The following is a 25,252-nucleotide window of genomic DNA, read 5'->3' as shown; positions in this document are numbered from 1 at the left end:
TGGCAGCATGGAGTTGTGGCAGCATGGAGTTGTGGGAGCACAGAATTGTGGGAGTAGAGCCTGATTAGTAAGTAGCAGTACATCTATGACTGCAGTCTATGGGGCCTCCTGGAATATATGATACTGAATGACTCTTCCGCTTGGTGAAGTGCTTGAACAATTTGGAGCATAACAGGATGCCCAGACAGTAATCTGAGAGATGAATCAGTCGGTATTTGCTGGCGTTCCCCAGAGCATGTAAATCTCGACATAAACATTGTTTCCTCTCTCCAGAGAAGCTGCTAAGCTGTTAAATGAAATGTCACAGATGCTTCGTGCGGAGTTCGACTATCCGACTCTTTCATGGTCAAAAGGACTTTAATAGCCTCCGGGGCAGAAACTTTACTTCTTCTTATTTTTTAAGAGCTCATGAATAGTCACATCTTCGCAATGACCTTGGCTCCAGTTACAGGTGACTTCATGTTTAGCCTTTTTTTCTTCAGGAAATATTTACCCTCTATTTTATATTAACATAAATTAGGAAGAGGAAACTAATAAAAAATAAATAAATTCTAGTGGAGGCCATGCTAACCTATCTGTCTAGAGAGACAGATCTATCTATCTATCTATCTATCTATCTATCTATCTATCTATCTATCTATCGCACAAATTCCAATTGCACTGCATCTCCGTTCATTCAGTTGTTGTTTTTTTTATCTTTTACATTGCAAAAGTATGGGGGCCATTTAACAGTATTTTTTTTTTTTTGGCTGATTTCCTTTGTAACAGGGGCTGATACATTTGTCCCCATTTAAAAGAGGATTGCAGTTCCTACAGTTTCCAGCCCCTGGTGGATCACATAGCTGTATACACAGTGGTCATTGTACACAGCGATCGGGAAGGCAGGGACATTAATAAACTAGTAACAGCCAGCTCGTGCATCCACAGCTGCATGATCTTGTTGAGTGGACTGTCTGGATGTACATAGTCAGTGGGTGGTCCAAAACCAGTTTAAATAAAAATAAAAAGCTTTCTTTGCATAGTGATGTATTGTAACCATCTATACCTTACACTACTACTGCACCCTCAAGATAAAGGCTACAGCAGTCCTGTTTTAGGACAGAAGGGGGTTTAGAATTCAGGCTACAGCAGTCCTGGGCAAGATATAATGAACATAAAGCTGCTGCAGCCATGAGTCATAATCACCATTTTCCCTTACAGAGAACTGCTGTCTGTCTGTCTGTCTGTCTGTCTGTCTGTCTGTCTATCTATCTATCTATCTATCTATCTATCTATCTATCTATCTATCTATCTCCTGTCTATCTATCTATCTATCTATCTATCTATCTATCTATCTATCTATCTCCTATCTATTTATCTATCTATCTATCTATCTATCTCCTGTCTATCTATCTATCTATCTATCTATCTATCTATCTATCTCCTGTCTATCTATCTATCTATCTATCTATCTATCTATCTATCTATCTATCTATCTCCTATCTATTTATCTATCTATCTATCTATCTATCTATCTATCGCCTATCTATCTCCTATCTATCTATCTATCTATCTATCTATCTATCTATCTATCTATCTTCTATTTAACTAGTATCTATCATCTATATATTATTATAATACAATTTATTGTGCTAATATTGTGTTATAAAATGATCACAAAATCCTGCTCAAAAAACTGCCTCCCATTGAAATGAATGGAAGCCGGTCATTTCCTTTTTCCGCAAACGGGAACAAACCGCTCATGGAAAAAAGAAGTGACATGCTCTTTCTTCAGGCGGATTTACCTCACGACACCTCCCTTCCGACTATGCCCATTCATTTGGGCCCAATCCGGAGCGGAATGCACTGCACCCAGTCGCGGCTAGCAGTTTTTTGGACCGGAATCTGAGGCAGCCTCCGCGTCAAATTCCAGTCCAAAAAACCCTGTCTGAACCCGACCTAAGGCTGAGGAAATGCAGGTTTTTTGTTGCAAATTTTGCTTCAGTTTTTTTTTTTAGCAAAAGCCAGGAGTGGATTGAGCAGAAGGTAGAAGTATAAGAGCTTTCTATATATTTCCAATCATTTTGTAGCCATTCTTGGCTTTGACTTAAAAAACCCCCCAGAAAAATCTGCAATAAGAAAAGCTGAGTTTCTGCAATGTGGGGTCACTGCCTAACCACACACATATCACACTAAGTATAAGGGAGGTGCCAACATGATGTACTGAATTCGGTCATAGCTGCATCCCATTCCTAGGCCGCTGAAGCTTTCAGTCAGGCTGGGTTCACACTACCGCCGCTGTCCGCCCTTGGGTTTCCATCGTAAACCCCGGGGAAACTGGACAGGGTATGGCTTGCCAGCGGTCTGCTTTAAAACCCATTTGTGGGTTTTCAAAAGTGACCGCCGGTGTCCGTATGCAGCCTGTCTGCCTGGAAACCAATTTGTTTGCACAGACACAAAGTCCTGCATGTAGTGAAATACCAATTTTCAGCTTTATATCATTACTCGCTATGCGGTTTTGTTGTAATGATATATGTTATCTATCTATCTATCTATCTATCTATCTATCTATCTATCTATCTCTCTAATATTTAACTAATTTATGGTATATCTGTCTATAAATTTACCTTTATATCTGTCTGTGTGTCTATCTGTCTTTCTATCTGTCTAATACATCCACCTATCCATGTCATAACTCTCTCTCTTTATATCTTTATTTTTATTTATCTACTAGCTGGTACCCGCGACTTCGTCTGCGGTGATTGTAGAAGTGGGTATATACAGGCGTGGGTAGGGTTTTCGTACTGTGTATAAGGTATGGGATATGAAATGTAAGTTTGTATCTTGTTTTGCTGTAATTCAGAGAATCCGTGAGACTTTTGTGTTGCAGTTACTTTGTATTAGAGCTGCTATATATACGGTGTTGTGAGAAACGTTACATAGTGACTTTGAGACAGAAGTATTTGAAGTTAACCCTTTCCCGCCAATGGCATTTTTTGATTTTGGTTTTTCGTTTTTGACTCCCCTCCTTCTAAAGCCCATAACTTTTTTATTTCTCCGCTCCCAGAGCCATATGAGGTCTTAATTTTTGCGGGACATTTTTTTCTTCCTGATGCCACCATTATTTATTCTGTATAATGTGCTGGGAAGCAGGGAAAAAATTCAGAATGGGGTGGATTTGAAGAAAAAATGCATTTCTGCGACTTTCTTACGGGCTTTGTTTTTACAGCGTTCACTGTGCAACCAAAATGACCGGTCCCCTGTATTCTGTGTTTCGTTACGATTCCGGGGATACCAAATTTATATGGTTTTATTTACATTTTGACCCCTTAAAAAAATCCAAAACTATGTTAAAAATTTTTTTTTTGAAAAGTTGACATATTCCGACAGCCGTAACTTTTTTATACCTGCGTGTACGGGGATGTATAGGGCGTCTTTTTTTGTGGGGTCGGGTGTACTTTTTAGTTCTACCATTTTCGGGAAATGTTATTGCTTTGATCACTTTTTATTCAAATTTTTATCAGAATCAAAACAGTGAAAAAACGGCGGTTTGGCACTTTTGACCATTTTTCCCGCTACGGCGCTTACCGAACAGGAAAAATATTTGTATAGCTTTGTAGAGCGGGCAATTTCGGACGTGGAGATACCTAACATGTATGTGTTTCACAGTTTTTAACTACTTTTATATGTGTTCTAGGGAAAGGGGGGTGATTTGAATCTTTAATCCTTTTTATTTGTTTTTATATTTTTTTTTACTTTTTTTTAAACGTTTTTTTTTGCATTTATTAGACCGCCTAGGGGTATTGACATGGGTGGGCGGTGTCGCGGATTGTCAGAGCGGTGGGGGTCGGCAAACATGGCTGCTCCGGAGCGTTATAGAGCGCCTCCTGGAGTATCGTTAAGGTGAGGGGCAAAGTGGTAAAGTATATGTATATGAGATTGTGTGGGGTTAGGGGCGAGGCTGTAGAGGGTAATAGGAATTTTGTGGCTTGCTATGGTCCAAAGTGTGTGAGATTGCAGAGATGGTGGTGTGAGTTTGGGTTTTGTGGGGGTCCTGGCACAAACGTATGTGCGCTATTGTGATGAAAAGTAGCCTATTGCGCAATCGGGTGTATTAACTATGTTTGTGGAAACTTTCAGCCAAATCGGTCGAGCGGGTTTTGCGTGATTGAGGAACAAACATCCGAACATCCAAACTCACAAACCCACAAACTTTCACATTTATAATATTAATAGGATGTGACAACAGAGTCAGTGGGGCATATTTATTACGCCTTGTACGTTATTTATCTCTCATACAAGTCATAAAATTCTTATACACATTTCTCCTGAGACACACAACCAGGCATAGGGTGCTCCTCAATTATGAGGAGGTGGGTGCCTTATCACATATGAGACGCACCCTCCGCCAATTCCAGGGCTACATGAGTAATGCCAGTCTTCATAAATCCACCCCAGTGAGTACTGACAATGTGACATATTTATCATTAGAAGGCCAACACTTTTCTGTCTACACTAATGCCCAAATTTTTGGTGCACAGCCTTTACAACATATTCATGAACAGTGTGCGCCAGTAAAAACAGAAAAATACAGCTCGCTCAACTCTTTTGAGAAATATGTCCCAGGATGGACGTACGGTAGTTTAGAAGTGTCTAACTATACAACACATTCATGAAACAAAGAAGAAGGAATATGGAGCAGATTTTCATGTGCAAAGTATATATTATTATACTATTATACAAATTTGGCCCCAATAAGCAAGAGATGATTTGTCTGCTTATTTTCAGCCAAAAATTTAGGGTTTTTGATATATGTGAGATATTTGTTAAATTTTACATATATATTTTTTGCTTGTGCAAAAAGGACGTCAGAAAGGACGTCAGGAAGGAGGCCTGGCAGGATCGTGGAGAGGTAAGTAACAGTGTTTGTTACGTTCCCTTACCTCTCCCGCGCCTCCGATCATTATACTCGGGGGTCTGCAAAGACCCCCGAGTATAATGATAGTATTTGTGGGGTCCGCGGTGTCACTTACCGATCCCGGCCCTGCCAGGATCGGCAAGTGAATAGGGCCCGTAACGGCCTATTAAAAAAAAAAAACGCAGCGGTAGCGGCTGTCACCAGGCTCCCTAATGGCTCGGGCCCTGTGGCAGCCGCCTCCGCTGCCTCTACGATAGTTACGCCCCTGCTCTTGCCTCCTCTCTCCTCCACTTCCTGGTTTCAGGAACAAGGGTGGGCAGGCTTAGCAGCTGGCTCTGAGACTAAACTGCACTGAATTTACTGTACATACAGAGATAACAGAGGCAATGATCAAGTACTGTTCTAGTCCTTATCAGAATGCAGCTGAGAGGATGTAGCCTGGTCAATGCTGCCAGGTATCAGAGGTGGTCTGAAACATAGGCAATGAGCTGTCATCACTGAGTACATGTACCTGGCAGACAGATAGATAAATGTATTGTGAGAAACACTTTAGTTAGCTTAAGCTGCAACCTTAAATATGGTCTGGAGATGAGAATACCCCTTTAATGTAGACATAAGACAGGGTATCAGTTTTGCCGGTCTTCAAGTTAGTAGTATTTGTGTATATGTTTGTTACTCTCTGAATCAATGGGGTAGCTAAAGTCTTGTGGGTCCATTTGCAAACTTTAGTTCAGGGCCCCTCACCCCCTTCCTAGAGCGAATTCTTGATAGTTCCAGTTACAGGCGCTGAAGTGATATCTCAGATACTTGAAAGGGTACAGTTTTAGTAGATATAACTGCAGTTATCAAGAATATGGTGAGTGAGCAGTACCTGCCTTGTAAACAATACTAGGACAGATTACATGCTCCACAGTGGCCTCCAAACAGTATTACGTGCTCCATAGTGGCCCCCAAACAGTATTATGTGCTCCACAGTGGTCCCCAAGCAGTATTACATGTGCCACAGTGGACTCCAAACAGTATTAAATATTCCACTGTGGCCCCCAAACAGTATTATGTACTATTATGTGCTATGGACTTTATTGAGAACCAGTAGTGCCATCCATTTATTTTTCTCTTTTTTGGTATTATGTACTCCACTGTGGGCCTCACATACTATTATATGCTTACCAGTGGCCCCCACACAGTATTATGTGCTCACCAGTGGCCCCAACACAGTATTATATGCTCCACAATGGTCCCCACACAGAAGTATATGCTCACAATGGCCCCCACACAGTATTATTATTATTTATTATTATTATTGTTTATTTATATAGCAGATTCCATGGTGCTCTACATTTGAGGGTTCACATACAGTACAGGAGGCGGCAGGAAGTGCTGAGGGTTTGAACGTGCGATTTGAAGAATAGTTCGGGGTCCAGGGATATCCCAAGACATCGGACCCAAGGGACAGGGGTGAGAGTGGTTCCGTTAACTTTGATAGATGGGTCAGGTAGGGGGACCTGCGTGGTGGGGCGAAGATGATGAACTCTGTTTTTTCCATGTTGAGTTTGAGAAAGCGGGAGGAGAGGAAGGAGGCTACAGCCGCTAAACAATCTGGAACTCTGGCCAGCAGAGAGATAGTGTCTGGTCAAGAGAGATATATTTGGGTGTCATCAGCATAGCAGTGGTATTGAAAGCCGTGAGATTCTATGAGTTGGCCAAGGCCGAGGTGTAGATGGAGAACAGGAGGAATCCTAGGATGGAGCCTTGGAGGACACCTACGGAGAGAGTGCGTGAGGAGGTGGTATGCGAGTGGGTGACGCTGAATGTGCAGTCGGTGAGGAATGAGGAGATCCAGGAAAGAGCCAGGTCTGAGGTACCAAGGGATGAGAGAGTCTCTAGTAAGAGGGGTTGGTCGGTTGGTCGACTGTATCAAAGGTAGAGGAGAGGTCAAGGACGAGGAGGACAGTGTAGTGATGCTTGGCTTTGGCGGTTAGAAGGTCATTAGTGACTTTGGTTAGGGCAGTTTCAGTGGAGTGACGGGGTCTGAAGCCTGATTGTAGTCTGTCAAAGAGCAGGTTAGACGAGCGGTAGGAGGAGAGTTCTGAGTGGACGTGTTGCTCAAGCAGTTTTGAGGCTTACGGGAGTAGTGAGATGGGACGGTAGTTGGCTGGAGAGGACGGGTCAAGGGATGGTTTTTTGAGTATGGGAGTGACAGTGGCATGTTTGAAGGCGGAAAGGAAGGATCCCTAGGGATAAGTTGAAGAGGTGGGTTAGGGCTGGGATGATGACTTCAGTGAGTTTGGGGAGGAGATGTGACTGGATCGGGTCAAGAGCGCAAGGAGGTGAGGTGAGATTTAGAGCTGACAGTGGCCCGAACACAGTATTATGTGCTGACAGTGTGCCCTCAGAGCCTGAACCCCCATTCCCTACTCTTGCTCACACACAGCCTTGCCCCATGTCACCCTCTTGCTCAGGCATATTCTCTTCTCTCCTCCTTACCTTCCATCAGTCTAAATTCCCAACAGATTCATCTTCCAGCGTACACCACCCTGTCCCGTACAATCCAGAATAGCCCCGCTGACACATGACATCATTAAAGGTCCTTTGGTCCACTAGGATTTAACATCTACCACAGGAAGGACAGATGAATATAATGGGCTAGCATTTAATGGAAAGGGGCACAGTCAGGCCTCTTTCCATTAACTATACTGTCATGTTGGTCTGGGGCCCCGACCATTTCCAGCTGACCCCGGGCCCCGTACCCCTTCTGGTCTTGTTGCGTCTGCGCTCCCTGTAACCATGCTTGTTAAGCCACTGCTGTGAATGCCTCGATCATAGTACCTTCCTCTGACACATTTGCCTTTTCCACCTTATTTTTTCTTCGAGTGATAAAGTAATCGTGAGATAAATATAATACGGACATTTCACTGTACAGAACATCCCATGGGTATTCAGCAGGAAATCTCTTTCTAAAACAATAAAATCACAAAATATCATGGTTTTGATTTCCATAACATCTTGCGGCGTCCACAACGTCTTCACAAGGGCATAGTCATTGAGTAAGAGAATGGAGTATGACCTTGAAAGCGCTCGCACCATACAGTAATAACCTGGTGTTATGGGAATGGATGTAACTACAGAAATCAATTACAGGTTATATTCTGCACATATGTGATCCTATATCTATCATGATAAATGTGGAACGTCACACTTAAGGATGTGCCAATAACAATTTATTAGGGTAGAGTTAAACGTTTTTCGATATTTGAAATATCTTCTTCAGACTCTTCAGTTCAAAAGTAAGGTCCTATTCAGGATGATCCTGGGTATAATTAGTAACAGCTCTCTGCATCGGGAGCCTGCAGGGTCCGCTATATTGAAGACTTAAGGTAGTGGGTGTTATGCTGGCGCCAAAATAGAATGCCGTCCGGCTGTAGTAACAGGCCTGTTACTACAGCCGGACGGCATTCTATTTTGGCGCCAGCATAACACCCACTACCTTAAGTCTTCAATATAGCGGACCCTGCAGGCTCCCGATGTGGAGAGCTGTTACTAATTATACCCAGGATCATCCTGAATAGGACCTTACTTTTGAACTGAAGAGTCTGAAGAAGATATTTGAAATATCGAAAAACGTTTAACTCTACCCTAATAAATTGTTATTGGCACATCCTTAAGTGTGACGTTCCACATTTATCTATATACTTGGGTTGGGACCCTACGTCTACACCTACCCATTACTTTGGGCCTTGCATCCCTCAATCACCTATATCTATCATGGTTACAAAAAAAAAAAAAATTGATAAAAGTTGAGGTAAATAAAGCTTAAGAAATGATTAAAAAAAGGAACAATCAGAAACTGAATATTTCTACACTGGACCACCAGGAGTTGTGAACAATCTGATCCATTATGGATTAAAATACTAGTACGGTGCCCACCATACTGCAGATGCAGGGACTGGAAGAGGAAAGCTGACCACTGGATACCAGATCTACCCTTACCCAACATGAATAGAAGTTGCTATGGATGATCCATAAAGTGTGAGGAATTGATACAGAAAGTATATTGTCTTATACAGGACAACCATTGTAATAGATAGCTCAGTACACCTGTCTAGCATTCTGTAAATGTGTAGGTAAGAGAACATGCACAGTGTAGTGGTGATGAAGGTTTCCTGTAGCACCCCCACTGGGGATATAAAGTATTATCTGATCCTCAAGGAGTCTGAAGTGTGTAGGGAAATCAAGAGGATTAAAGCAGACAAGGCTGGAGGACCTGATGGGATAAGCACAAGAGTTCTTAAAATGTGTGGAGACCAGCTGTGTGGTATTATTACAGACATGTACAATATGAGTCTAAAGCTGGGAGTGGTACCTCAACTGTGGAAAACATCTTGTGTGGTACCAGTCCCAAAGAAACCCAACCCGATGGACTACAATGACTACCGACCTGTAGCACTGACATCCCACCTGATGAAGGTCCTAGAGAGACTGGTCCTGACACACCTACACCCTCTAGTGTGCTGCACTCTGGACCCCCTCCAGTTTGCTTATTGGCCGGGCATTGGGGTTGATGACGCCATCATCCACCTTCTTCACAGAGCTCTCTCTCACCTGGAGAAACCTGGGAACACTGTGAGAATAATGTTCTTTGATTTCTCCAGTGCGTTCAACACCATTCAGCCAGGGCTACTGAGGGAGAAGCTGAACCTTGGTGGTGTGGACCATCACCTGTCCAACTGGATCCTAGACAACCTGACAAACTGCCCTCAGTATGTGAGAGCCCGGGACTGTGAGTCTGACACTGTGATCTGTAGTACCGGGCACCACAAGATACAGTTCTTGCCCCATTTGGACACGTTGATCCAGGGTTTTATACTGCCTGCCAGATTTGGAGTCGGGAAGGAATTTTTTCCCCTGAAATAGGGCAATTGGCACGAGCCTCATGGGGTTTTTTGCCTTCCCCTGGATCAACACTGTAGGGGATTGTAGGGTTATAGGTTGGACTTGATGGACTCATGTCTTTATCCAACCTCATCTACTATGTAACTATGTAACTATGTAACCATTTCTTTTCACACTGTACACTGCTGACTTTAGGCACAACTCATCCAACTGTTACTTACAGAAGTACTCCGATGACTCTGCTATAGTAGGCCTTATCACTGATAGTGACGATAGGGAATACAGAGACTTAAACTGGGATTTTGTTGAATGGTGCCAGCAGAACCACCTCAGGATTAATGCTGGGAAGACCAAGGAGATGGTGGTGGACTTTAGTAAACCGAGAAGTGCTCCGACCCCAGTGGAGATCCAAGGGACATACATTGAGATAGTCAGGACCTATAAGTATCTGGATGTGCTCCTCAATAATAAACTAGACAGGGATGATCACCTGGAGGCGCTGCACAGAAAGGGCCACAGCAGACTCTACCTGCTCAGGAGGCTGAGGGCCTTCGGAGTCCAAGGTACCACTTCTTAAGGCCTTTTTCAACTCTGTGGTTGCTTCAGCCATCTTTTTCGGTGTGGCCTGCTGGGGGAGCAGTATATCAACCAGGGACAGAAATAGACTTGACAGGCTGATCAGAAGGGCCAGCTCTGTCCTGGGGAGCCCCCTGGACCCAGTACAGGTGGTGGGTGACAAAAGGACCCTATCAGTGGTGAGCTCCATGCGGGAGTACAATTCCCACCCCATGTATGAGACCTTGATGGCACTTGGCAGCACTTTAAGTGACCGTCTGCTTCTCCCCAAGTGTGAGAAGGAGCGCTATCGCAAGTCCTTCCTTCCAACCGCGATCAGGCTGTATAAACTACATCAGACCAAGCGAAGATCACTCTGTACAGATAACTAATGATTATTATTATGAAGTCTTCCTTCTTTCTTCTTCTGTTCCTTAGCTGCTATGGACTCCTAGTATATCTTCTCTTCTCAGCTTATGTGTGTCTACTTCCATAATATATTACTGTGTATTATCCTGTATCTGTATTACTATGCTGCTGTAACATGATGAAATTTCCCCACTGTGGGAATATTAAAGGATTATCTTCCTTTCTTTATTACACACTGCTGATTCACATCACTATTCTGTCTTTGTAATGCAGGACAGGACAGATCCTCCAGAACAAGATGCTGTTAGTATAGACTTTTTCCACTTTGACCAAGAGATGAAAGGCCTAAACAGTAGACCCCGACTATTAACTTGGCATCTATTGATAGAATATGTATAAAAGGCCTGAAATATGACAGATAAGAATATAATGGATACAAAGATAATAATCTTCTCCCTTAGTGTCTATCTGAATATTAGAATACTTCTCAGTTGCATTGTTTTATCCACATTTCTAGGGAAACCCTTAAAGTACCAATTGCTAATGTGTCATTTGCACATTGCCCCTTTAAGATAAAGAGTGGGATGTAAATACCCATGGTTTCGATCATCGCTTCTCTGTCTGGAATTATATAAGAGTTAATTGGAAATAATCTGGAGAACTTGATCTGTTTGCATTTCTGTCTGGAGTGAAATGTTATAAGGTGAGCATCCCATTAACTGCACAGAATGCTGATGTTGCTGTTTCTATTTGACAAAATGAGTTGTAGCCTCAGTTTTCTGCATAGACAGAACCACTTAGAGGAAAAAAACGTCAAAATGAACCAGCTTCCTTCTAATAAAACCCTGGAATATTACTAAGGAAAATGTATATCTCAATATGCCCTATGTTATGTCAGTCCAGGTAGCTGCAACGGGGCTAAGGAATAGCAGTAGGGAATCTCGCCCTGCACTACTCCCACTAGCTAACCCGGTCCCTGCCTCACGGGTGTGGGTCGGCTGTACTCAGGCTAAGCCTGACCCCGACGGCTCCTCTCTCACTGATACCGTAGGCCTAGAGGGAAGTGGGAGAAGGAATGCCCTATAAGATCTCTAGGGACTGGAGACTAAAGGGGGTCACCCCTAACGAACAAGTGAAGCTGCTACTGACAGGGACTGACAAGGGTGTGCGCTGACTAACAACACAAGCAGCACACAGGAAAAATGTGGGAAAGGATTCCCCCAAACCAATATGGGAAGGAACCCTACACTAGGAAACAAACACAGGGAAACTGAGTAGAAATCAAAGGATAAGGCAATTCACTCACACAGTCAATTATACACAGAGGGAGGATTGGTGAACACAGAAGGGAAAACACACAAACCAACTCGTTCACCCAAACCTCCCAAAAACCAACCACGGAACTTCCTCTATCCAAGATAACCACCTACTCCTCCTGCTAAGGCCTAGCTCTGTAAAAGCGACACTCAGCACAGAACCATGGGAGGCATGGGTTTAAATACAGAGTAGAGACCACTCCTCCCAGGTGCAAATGGGAGGACAGACTAATCAACCAGGAAATAAAGCTGCCTACCAGCAGTGCGCGCGTGCAAGTCAGAAGGTGTGCACCAATACCCACGAAAGGACAACCCCGCAGCGCCAGGATGCCACCCCAGACCATGCGCAGCCAAAAACTCCCCAGGTAAGAAAAATAGAAAGTAATGAACCTAAATACTCCTAACAGGAACCTCCCCTCAAGGAGAAGACTCCGGATTCTCTAGGAGCATCCTTCTTCGGGAACTCCTTGTGGAATTTCTCCACGAGTCTGGGGGCTGACATATCCGACTCCAGGACCCAAGAATTATCCTCAGGACCGTATCCCTTCCATGCCACCAGATACCGTAGATTCCCCCGAACATATTTGCTATCCAGAACTCGGGATATCTCATACTCCCCGGACTCAGAAACTGGTGGAACCTTAACTGGAGACGTTCCCTTCTTGGCCTTCTTTAACAAGGAGACATGGAACACCCGGTTTATCTTCCACCTTTTAGGTAGTTGCAGCTGCGCCGCCACTTCATTTACCATCTTGATGATCTTAAAAGGACCCACAAACCTGGGACCCAGCTTCTTGCTAGGAACCTTCAACCTGATATTCTTGGTGGACAACCAAACCATCTCACCAGGGAAGAACTGCAACTCTCCTCTCTTCCGATCCGCCTGGACCTTAGCCTGGTGCGACGCCCGCACCAGATTCTCTCGGATACGGGACCATACCCCTTGCAGCTTTTTAGAAAATAGCTCCTCCTCCGGAACTGGGGAAGAAATGGAAGAAAATACTCCGAAAACAGGATGTCTACCACCGGAGCAAAAAAAAGGTGTGGTACCTGTGGCATTGGAATCATGGTTGTTTAGGGAAAATTCTGCCAGGGGGAGAAAGGCAGCCCAATTATTCTGGTTCTCTCGAACAAAACACCTCAAAAACTGTTCCACATCCTGATTCTTCCTCTCTGTTTGTCCGTTAGACTCTGGGTGAAACCCGGAGGAAAACGACAGTGTAACTCCCAACCTGCTGCAAAAAGCCCGCCAGAATTTAGCCACAAATTGCGGTCCCCTGTCCGAAACGATCTCCTCAGGAAGACCATGCAACCTTACAATTTCTTTAATAAACGCCTCTGATAGTGTCTTGGCACATGGCAGCCTGGAAAACGGGATCAAATGGCACATTTTCGTGAAGCGGTCAACGACTACCCAAATGACCGTGAAACCCTTAGACACCGGAAGGCCCGTGATGAAATCCATAGACAGATGAGTCCAAGGTGCCTTAGGAGGTTCCAATGGATGTAGAAGACCGTGGGGACGGGTATGCGACGCCTTGGCTCTTGCACAGACCGAACAATTTTGAACAAACTGCAAGACATCCTTACTCCACCCTGGCCACCAAAAATTCCTAGACACCAATCTCATGGTCTCTGAAACCCCCGGGTGACCAGCAAGAACCGACTCGTGACACTCCCTCAGGAGACTTTGTCGGAGAGTAGTTGGGACAAAAAGCTTGTTTCTAGGTATCTTGGAAGGTGCAGCGTGTTGCGCTTCGATCAAGGTCTTCTCCAATTTCGCGCCCAATACTGCTACCACCACTCCATCCCCAAGAATAGTGGCAGGCTCCTCTCATTCCTCCTCAGTCGACATATACCGGGATAAAGCATCAGCCTTAACATTCTTTGAACCCGGCACATAAGTCACGGTAAAATGGAACCGCGCAAAAAATAGAGCCCATCTGGCCTGCCGTGCATTTAATCTCTTCGCCGACCCAAGATAAACCAAATTCTTGTGGTCAGTAAATACCTGGACTGGCCTTCTGGCCCCCTCCAGGAAATGACGCCAATGTTCGAACGCTAGTTTTATTGCCAGTAGTTCCCTATCTCCGATGTCATAATTCCGTTCAGAGGCAGAGAATTTCTTAGAAAAGAAGGCACAGGGATGCGTACCCTCCTCGAACTCCTGAGAAAGTACTGCTCCCACCCCCACCGAGGAGGCATCCACCTCCACTCGGAAGGCCAACCTCTCATCCGGCTGTCTTTAAATGGGAGCGGACGAGAATCACTTCTTCAGTTCTTCAAACGCAGCTAGCGCCTCTGGCGACCACTTAGCACAGTCAGCCCCCTTCTTAGTCAAGTCCGAGATAGGTTTCACAACCTCAGAAAATCCCTTGATAAACTGGCGATAATAGTTGGAGAACCCCAAGAACCGTTGGACCGCCTTTAGGTTCTCGGGTCGCGGCCACTCCAAGACTGCCCTGACCTTCTCAGGGTCCATCTCGAATCCCTTTTCCGATAGGATATAGCCAAGGAAACATAATTTATTGACCGCGAACAGACATTTCTCCAGCTTAGCACTTAATTGGTTAACCCTCAGGAGATCTAAAACCTCTCTCACTCTCTCCCAATGAGTCTCCAAATCCGGGGTGTAAATGAGTATATCGTCCAGATAGACCACAACCCCCCTCCCTATGACGGCACTTAGTACATCATTAATAAAATTCTGAAAAAACGCAGGCGCATTGGTTAGACCGAAAGGCATCACAAGATTCTCAAAGTGTCCTAGGGGTGTGTTAAACGCTGTTTTCCACTCATCCCCCTTCTTGATTCTCAGCAAGTTATACGCCCCACGTAAATCTATTTTACTAAACCAGCGGGCTCCCGTAATCTGGCTGAATAGATCCGAGATCAACGGGATGGGATAGGGATTCCGCACCGTGATTTTGTTAATCTCCCTAAAATCCAAACAAGGGCGCAACCCTCCATCTTTCTTCTTTACAAAGATAAACCCCACTGCTACTGGGGACTTAGATGGGCGAATATGCCCCACCTCTAGACTCCCCTCAATATACTCTTTGAGCGCCTCCCTCTCCGGAATAGTGAGATTGTACAACCGTGTCTTGGGTAGCACTGCATTTGGTATAAATTTAATCGAGCAATCATAGGTGCGATGTGGTGGTAATGTCTTGGCTGCCCTTTCCTCAAAGACCTCCCTGAACTCACATATTTCTTGAGGCAAATTGTCTATAGACAAAGACATAACGGATATGGGCAGACATCGACCATTACACCCCTGCCCCCAAGAAACTACTGACTCGGTCTCCCAGTTGATAATAGGGTTATGCTGCTTCAGCCAGGGCCACCCCAACACTACTTGTGCTGGTAACTTAGACAACAAGAACAAGTCAATCTCTTCCCTGTGGCCACCCACAATAAACTCCAAACCCTCCACCTGTTTGGAGATGACAGCTTGCTGTAGAGGGGTCTTATCAATAGCCCACACCGGTATCTGAGACTTCAAGACCAAAGGACTCACCCTTAATTGCTCACAAAACTCTGAGTCAATAAGGTTGACTGCCGAACCACAATCAACCAAAATCCGGCACTTCTGCCCATTTACCCATCCTTCAAGGGTCAACCCGGCAGTCTGAGTACAGGAAATATGCACACCTCCCTCCTTAGTAGGTTTTCTCCTTTTACCCTCAATAGACCTGGGGTTATTACTCTCCTTGGCGAACCATTCTCTGGAGGGGCATACCCTTGCTACATGTCCCATCCCTCCACACACAAAACAGCGTACTGTGCAGGACCCTTCACTCTTGGGTCTAGCACTTCGCACAGTGGCCCCAATCTGCATGGGTTGGTCCCCCGGGTCCTCTCTAAAAACAGAGAATTGAGGAGGGCTAAGCCCCCCAGGACTCTTGTCTCCACGCTCCCGGAGGCGCCGTCCAACTCTAATTGCCAGCTGCATGGCCTCATCTAGATCTCCCGGAACAGGGTGAGAAACTAGATGGTCTTTAACCTGGTCCGAGAGCCCTGTCTCAAACTGACTAAGTAGAGCGGGGTCATTCCAGTGTACTTCTGCTGCCCACCTACGAAACTCTGTGCAATATTTCTCTATAGCGTGATCCCCTTGCACCACACGTCATAGGTTATACTCAGCCGTGCGTACCCTGTCTGGGTCGTCATACAGTAACCCCATTGTGGAGAAAAACGCCTCTACAGTTAGTAAGCAAGCTGAGTCGGCTGGTAACGAATGTGCCCAGATGAGGGGATCATCTCTCAATAAAGTAATAATAATCCCAACTCTCTGTACCTCAGAACCGGAGGAAAACGGCTGTAGCCGGAAATACAAAAGACAGTCCTTTTGAAATCGGAAAAAATCTGACCTCTTACCTCGGAAGGGTTCAGGTAAGCTGACTTTTGGCTACAGAGGCCGACCCACAGGGGCGCTACTCACCTGCCTCTGTATGCCCTCCACCTGAGAGGCTGTGTGTTGAGCCAACTGCTGTAACTGAGATACGTCAGAAGCTTGGATGGCATCCATTCGTAGCTTGATCCCCTCCATCTCAGTGGAAATCTGCTGCACCGCCTGGTACAACTGTTTCAGGTCCGTCATAATGCAAACGAACCTTTTTTTTTTTTTTTTTTTTTTTTTACCGGCTGAGTGTACTGTTATGTCAGTCCAGGTAGCTGCAACGGGGCTAAGGGATAGCAGTAGGGAATCTCGCCCTGCACTACTCCCACTAGCTATCCCGGTCCCTGCCTCACGGGTGTGGGTCGGCTGTACTCAGGCTAAGCCTGACCCCGACGGCTCCTCTCTCACTGATTCCGTAGGCCTAGAGGGAAGTGGGAGAAGGAATGCCCTATAAGATCTCTAGGGACTGGAGACTAAAGGGGGTCACCCCTAACGAACAAGTGAAGCTGCTACTGACAGGGACTGACAAGGGTGTGCGCTGACTAACAACACAAGCAGCACACAGGAAACATGTGGGAAAGGATTCCCCCAAACCAATATGGGAAGGAACCTTACACTAGGAAACAAACACAGGGAAACTGAGTAGAAATCAAAGGATAAGGCAATTCACTCACACAGTCAATTATACACAGAGGGAGGATTGGTGAACACAGAAGGGAAAACACACAAACCAACTTGTTCACCCAAACCTCCCAAAAACCAACCACGGAACTTCCTCTATCCAAGATAACCACCTACTCCTCCTGCTAAGGCCTAGCTCTGTAAAAGCGACACTCAGCACAGAACCATGGGAGGCATGGGTTTAAATACAGAGTAGAGACCACTCCTCCCAGGTGCAAATGGGAGGACAGACTAATCAACCAGGAAATAAAGCTGCCTACCAGCAGTGCGCGCGTGCAAGTCAGAAGGTGTGCACCAATACCCACGACAGGACAACCCCGCAGTGCCAGGATGCCACCCCAGACACTGCGCAGCCAAAAACTCCCCAGGTAAGAAAAATAGAAAGTAATGAACCTAAATACTCCTAACACCCTACATAATGCATTCAGTACACACAGGACATGCAGGGATGGAAAAATTAGATTATAATGGTTGTCTGGGACTTTAGAACTGATCTTTAGGGTCGGGCATCAATATTACGCTGGGGGCCATCTCCAGTCCCTCCATATCTCCATATCCTCTTCATTATTTGGTATTGCAGCTTACTATAGATCATGAAAAATTAGAATAATGCTAGTAAAAAGTAAGGGGCAGCGAAAAGACAATATGACTGCAAGATCACACTACATAGGTATGTTTGTAGTCTGAAACAATGGAAGCACATCATTCTGCAGAGGGGCTGTATACACTGGAAGACTGCTTACAAAGCTGCTTCAGTTTAATTCTAGATGGACTGGAATAATAAAATAATCGGTTATTGTAAAAATAAATATATTATTTAAAGGGGTTGTTCATTACCAACCCCTATTGAGGCCAGGAAAGGTGTAAAATAAAATCCAAGGGACAGGTGAGTATGCTTTCTTTATTTTATAGCTCCCTCAACTTCTATGCAGGTCTGTCCAATTCCAAGATAACCCCTTTAAGGAGGGGACTATGAAGAAGATTCACCTTCATTAGACTTTTCTATGTTGATTGTATACCACCCTACAATAACTTTCAATAAAATTAGCTTTTTTTATGACTCTTCACTGTCAAAGTTAATAAAAAATAAATCCCAGAATTTTGGTGCAATTGTATTTGTAAATCTGCTGCAATGTGTATGCAGTCAAAGTAAAGAAAAGAAATAAAGAGTAAAAATGATGGCAAAATAACAATCCTGCATGACCAGGGTGATGAAAAGTACCAGGCAGGGAATTCATGAAGAAATGTTTCATGAGTCAATTGATATCGGCTGTAGCCTATGAGCTACAGTATACAGCTATAAAGGAAGGCAGTCATCAGATGTTGAGGCACTTGGTAAGGACGACACCAGCGAGAAGAAGACACTACAGGACCCAAGACATCTCAGCATATTCTGGAAAGTCTGTGAGACATCGAGCAAATGGAATGTAACAAACTACAGCAAAATCCAAGAGGAAAATCTGCTGTCGCATGTAGAACTGTGACATAATAGACAATTAAAAGTCTGAGAGAGAAAGAGAATTTATATAGGTGGTGTATGAAGGAGATCAGTGGGTGAAGCTAGTTAGGAACACATATAGGACATATCACTATAGATGGGTGAACCAATTCATCCTGCCGACAAAAAAAAAACAAAAACATTTTTATTTCACATCTGCTCCCATAAAGGGATAATTTGTGGTTGCTTTATTTTGAAAATTCCAATTCCAATTACTTCTTAACCAGGCTTTTTGCAATATAACCACCATGTAAATAAGCATAGGCAAGCAACTTTTTCCACAAAAAAGGGTAATTCTGGAACATTTGAAATGTTAACATGCGTAAAAGTGAGTGGCAGCGCATACAAACTATTGCAAACTATTTTTTCATAGACATACGGTACATGTCACTTCACTTTCACATAAGTGCTTGCGTTAGAGAGCTAGATATTGGATAGATAAGTTCCTAGGAGCCCTGACAGTGATCTACACTATGTTTTATAGATAGGTTCATAGGAGCCCTGGCAGTTTTATACACTATGTTTTATAGATAGGTTCCTAGGAGCCCTGACAGTGTATACACTATGTTTTATAGATAGGTTCCTAAGAGCCCTGACAATGTAATACACTGTAACTAATTACTGTACCCAATCACTGGACTTAGTGTAACCCCCCACCCTGATGATTTTTCAGTTTGTCTTTATTGATAAGTCAAACAATATTGGGGGTCAGACACCCATATGAGTCATTTGTTCTTTTTTTTTTTTTTTTTTTTTTTTTTAATGTAGATTGTGAGCCCCACATAGAGCTCACAATGTACATTTTTTTTCCCTATCAGTATGTCTTTCGGGATGGAAATCCATGCAAACACAGGAAGAACATACAAACTCCTTGCAGATGGTTTTCTGCCCTTGGCGGGATTTGAACACCAGGACTCCAGCGCTGCAAGGCTCTGTGCACCGGTCTGTACACTGAGCCACCGTGTGGCCCCATATGAGTCATTTGTTCTTATCAGCTGAATGGAGCAGAAAGTAGACTGCCCCAATCTCAGTGCAGTATATGAATTGAGACACCGGGAGCTTAGCTGCCATTCAAGTGAAAGGGATGGATCTGCAGTAACCTTGACTGGCCACTGCACAGAAAACAGAGCTGCCTGCTTCCTGCTCCATTCTCTGTATATCACCTGCTCAGAACAGCTGATTGATGGGATTGCCAAGTGCTCCTTAGTCTGATATTGTTGACCTATCCTTTAGAAATATGGTTAATCCAGAAAACTCCTGTAACTTTCATTTAAAGAAATGACTCTCACAGAAGACTCAGTTGTACTTTAACATCTATAAGGTTACATTGAAAGTATAAAGTTTTTTTTAATATACTATATGAGATATGTAAGAAAAAGAATTGCTCTCAGTTAAGTGAGCCAAGATCTTCCTTTTTCTTATCTGTGCCAAATCATTATACAGTATATATCAATGGTTTCATACTAGGTACCAACTCTTGGCACCCTGACAATTCAGTAAGTGCTGAAATAGTCCTGGCTTCCGTAGATGAATCTATCAATGAAGGAGATGATAAGTCAGTGATTAAATAGAAGTGTGAGTCATTCGGGCAGTACGGAGATTACACTGCTCCTTTAAGAAGGGATGCATATGAAAGCTGTCAGTCAGGCTCATTTCTATATAATTCCCATACGGCTGTGCCAAAGACTGCACGTTCTTTGATGTAAAGTGGAACTGCTGGCATCTGTCATCCATGCCACACCCTGCAGTGTTTCTTAGCCAATCAGAAATTGACAATTGGGAGTTGTGCTACAGCTGAAGATATTGTCATAATATGTTATAATCTATGGAAGCCAGACTGAGAGAAGAAATTGTAAAATATTTAGATATGGTAGAAGCCGAAATATATATATTCTGGTCAATGGGGTGAATGAACATAGGGGAAGATCAACAGAAAATGCGGTGTAGGTGACACTGTAACTTAGAGTACCCATATAAAATTAAGAGGGTTTCAAGGCAAAGAATATTGATAGCTCACACCCACACCGATCAGCTGATACAGGGAGCCGCTAGCATTGGAACTATACAGTGGATAGAGCAGATGGCTCCATCCATTGTGTAGTAGCTGTAGTCAAGTGAATGGGAGGTGAACTGATATAATCCAACACTGCCGCTATACAGTGCACAGAGCCGTATGCGTCAGTATAGCTCTAATGCTAATAGCTGATCTGTGTGTGGGCGCTGGATGTCTGACCCCCACTCATATTGAAAACCTTATCTAAAAAGAAGCATATAGAAGCACATGGAAAGAAGTAGCGTAAAAAGCAGGGTAAATTCTGAGAGGACTCCTAGAGGAGACAAGAGGGTCCTGCTGTCCCCTCACACACAGTGATCGACATCTCTCCTTCTATAAGTGTGTATACACAGAATGCTATCACTCACTGTGCATGGGTGGGGTAAGCAGGACTTTATCTGTATTTCCTAGGGATCCGGTGATTTACAGCATCATAGATTATGTTTGCTTAGCCCATTAAAGTGTGATCAGTCTGGTTCCCTCCCTATCTGGGTGTCCTCCTCTCAACACTTCACAGAACTTTGTATAAAGCTGATTTCATTCTACCAAGTCTTGTGTCTGATACTGGTCTGTACACAATGCCAGGATATGGATGTTATAGTTATCTATGATGCTAACAATCCCTGTCTCTCCAGTGCACATTGTATCATAGTGATCACAGTATGGAACAGTATGTCATAGAAAGACATGGACTCCTAGTATAATAGATAACTATAGGATGGCACTGTGAAAAATACAGGGAGTTGTACTACTCTTAATGTAACCTGTATGAAGGTCACAAAGACATTGAAGTAGCAAATATTTAAGAATCAAACACTTTATTCATATAGTACAGAAATGCAATGGTTCAACTCCATAAGGAAGTCATTTTTAAGCACGCTATATACTTTGCAGAGGTAATTTTCACATCTTCAGGGACCTTAAAGGGGCCTACAAATTTTCTGTCCATGATTCCGGCCCAAAACATGACTCCTCCATCTCCTTGCTGATATCACAGCTTTGTTTAGACACGGTGACCATCCACTAGTGGTTATCCACTAGTCCATCCATCTGGATCATCCAGGATTGCCAGGCACTCATCAATAAACAAAACTGTTTCAAAATGGCAGGAGTAGGACAACAGGATTTACATTTACCTCACAAGATTCGCCTTGCCTGATTTCATTCGGACGGAACATGTCCAGAACGAAACTGCTATTAATGAGTCTTTGAGCCTCTTCAATAACGTGACAACACACAATGATACTGGCATAACCACCATGACATCATTGAAGAGGCCTGCAGACCAGCGCCAAAGCCCAGTATAGGTGTTTTTTTCATGTTTGATCACCTCCCTTGGGCCTCTGATCATTATACTCTGGGGTCTGAAGAGAGCCCAGAGAACAATAATAGTTTGCGGGTGCTGAACCCCCACAAGTGGGGGCAAGTCAAAATTTTGCTATGGGGCCCAGTCTTTGTTACTTATGCCCGTGAATCAGTCCATGGTCATGTGATGGGTACACAAGTGCACAGCACAGTGATCAGACATCTGCCTGCTAATAATCTGTGGACCGGTGTATTAATCGCATGACCAGTGACTGATTTTTATCCAATGACAACAAGCGGAAATCTAGAAAATAGAGATGAGCGAACAGTGTTCTATCGAACACATGTTCGATCGGATATCAGGGTGTTCGCCATGTTCGAATCGAATCGAACACCGCGTGGTAAAGTGCGCCAAAATTCGATTCCCCTCCCACCTTCCCTGGCGCCTTTTTTGCACCAATAACAGCGCAGGGGAGGTGGGACAGGAACTACGACACCGGGGGCATTGAAAAAAATTGGAAAAAGTCATTGGCTGCCGAAATCAGGTGACCTCCATTTTAGACGAATAGTGGATTTCAAATCCGGGTCATATGAGAATGTGAACTTTGTGACTATGAGACAGGGATAGCTGTACAGGCAGGGATAGCTAGGGATAACCTTTATTTAGGGGGGAATGTTATTAAAAATAACTTTTTGGGGCTCTATCGGGTGTGTAATTGTGATTTTTGTGAGATAAACTTTTTCTCATAGGGATGCATTGGCCAGCGCTGATTGGCCGAATTCCGTACTCTGGCCAATCAGTGCTGGCCAATGCATTCTATTAGCTTGATGAAGCAGAGTGTGCACAAGGGTTCAAGCGCACCCTCGGCTCTGATGTAGCAGAGCCGAGGCTGCACAAGGGTTCAAGCGCACCCTCGGCTCTGATGTAGGAGAGCCGAGGGTGCACTTGAACCCTTGTGCACCCTCGGCTCTGCTACATCAGAGCCGAGGGTGCGCTTGAACCCTTGTGCACACTCTGCTTCATCAAGCTAATAGAGTGCATTGGCCAGCGCTGATTGGCCAATGCATTCTATTAGCCCGATGAAGTAGAGCTGAATGTGTGTGCTAAGCACACACATTCAGCTCTACTTCATCGGGCTAATAGAATGCATTGGCCAGCGCTGATTGGCCAGAGTACGGAATTCGGCCAATCAGCGCTGGCTCTGCTGGAGGAGGCGGAGTCTAAGATCGCTCCACACCAGTCTCCATTCAGGTCCGACCTTAGACTCCGCCTCCTCCAGCAGAGCCAGCGCTGATTGGCCGAATTCCGTACTCTGGCCAATCAGCACTGGCTAATGCATTGTATTGGCGTGATGAAGCAGTGCTGAATGTGTGTGCTTAGCACACACATTCAGCTCTACTTCATCGGGCTAATAGAATGCATTGGCCAATCAGCGCTGGCCAATGCATTCTATTAGCGTGAACTGAGTTTGCACAGGGGTTCTAGTGCATCCTCGACTCTGCTACATCAGATTGCTACATCTGATGTAGCAGTGCCGAGTGTGCATCAGATGTGTAGTTGAGCAAAACTGACTCAGCACTGCTAAGTCTCTGCATTTGCATAGGAATGCATTGGCCAGCCTTCGGCCAATCAGCGCTGGCTCTGCCGGAGGAGGCGGAGTCTAAGGTCGGACCTGAATGGAGACTGGTGTGGAGCGATCTTAGACTCCGCCTCCTCCAGCAGAGCCAGCGCTGATTGGTCGAGTTCCGTACTCTGGCCAATCAGCACTGGCCAATGCATTTCTATGGGGAAAAGTTAGCTTGCGAAAATCGCAAACTGACAGGGATTTCCATGAAATAAAGTGACTTTTATGCCCCCAGACATGCTACCCCTGCTGTCCCAGTGTCATTCCAGGGTGTTGGTATCATTTCCTGGGGTGTCATAGTGGACTTGGTGACCCTCCAGACACGAATTTGGGTTTCCCCCTTAACGAGTTTATGTTCCCCATAGACTATAATGGGGTTCGAAACCCATTCGAACACTCGAACAGTGAGCGGCTGTTCGAATCGAATTTCGAACCTCGAACATTTTAGTGTTCGCTCATCTCTACTAGAAAACCTTTAGAACTTGACACACAAAATATACGGGAAAATTGTAGAAATTTTTACTATAAAAACAAATAACATTTGTCTTTCAATATTGTTCAGGAAGTGGACATCCCCTTTAATCTCTCTAAATTAGGCTGGCCCTCATGTAATGCTGTAAATGCTGTACAAGTTATCTGGCCATTCTCACCAGCTCTATATAATACATAGTATTAGTATTAGTACATAAGTATTAACCCCCCTCCCTATGTTATGGTGAATATGGCGCCAAAAGGCAGAAATATAACTTAAAGTTCCTGGGTCGCAATTCAAAATCTGTAATGAAGCCCCTGCTCACCTTGTGCCATTTAGGATACTGGTATAATTTATGTGACAGGGGAACCTATACCAGGGCCATTAGTGACTGCTATTGATTCACTTTCTATAGCTGTGCCCTGCTTAAAGTTTTTTACAGGACTACAATATTAATAGTCTACTAATACAATCTATGGAGGTGCAACACCTGGCATCCCTGACGGTCATCTAAATAAAGGTGTAGTGGGGCTTAAATGGTGCTCTGCGCCTCCCTCCTTTTTTAGCAGGCACATTGACAGTGTCTGTCCCTGGTATTGCAACTCAGTCCCAGATAGGTCAATGGTCACTACCAAAAGTACAGGAACTCGTAAATAGAGTTGAGCGATCGTGTTCGGAAAAGATCGGATTCCGATCGGCGATTGAGAAAATTTCACGATCACCATCGGAATTCCGAACACAATCTTTTTATGTGGGATCGAGATCGGTGATCTTTTCCCACAATGCTTTGCTTAGCCTTCACACTGTGAAGGCTCCACTGCAGTTCCATAGGAATGAATGGAAGCAGCCGGCACACAGCCTTAACCCTCTGCGCGCCGGCTGCCTCCATTCATTGGAATGGGAGGCTAAACTAAACATCTCTAGCAGCTACTTACCTCCCGAGATGGCTGCTCCGGTGCCCTCCTTCTTCTTGCCTCGCTGCCCCGCCTCCCAGGTTAGTGTTTAAAGCGCTAGGTAGGCGGGGCTTGTGGCTTAGAAGAGTGTGGGTGGGTACAGGGCGAGGAGATGTGACGTCTCCCCTCCCAGTACCCGCCCACACTCTCCTAACCCGCCCACACTCTCCTAACCTGGCAGGGAGGGGGCAGGGAGCAGCGTGGAGCGGCAGCGAAGCAAAGAAGAAGGAAGG

At 44.6% G+C, this 25,252-nt stretch overlaps 1 protein-coding gene across 2 annotated transcripts in view; it reads right to left on the bottom strand.

The window, feature by feature from the left end:
* Positions 1-25,252, bottom strand: part of GLRA1 (glycine receptor alpha 1) — a 123,982-nt gene that overhangs the window by 70,815 nt on the left and 27,915 nt on the right. The window lies entirely within an intron of this gene.

Source organism: Leptodactylus fuscus, chromosome 5, assembly GCF_031893055.1.
Source record: "Leptodactylus fuscus isolate aLepFus1 chromosome 5, aLepFus1.hap2, whole genome shotgun sequence".
NCBI lineage: Eukaryota > Metazoa > Chordata > Amphibia > Anura > Leptodactylidae > Leptodactylus > Leptodactylus fuscus.
The sequence above is the reverse complement of the archived record's forward strand: the minus strand, read 5'-3'. Positions and strand labels throughout refer to the sequence as shown.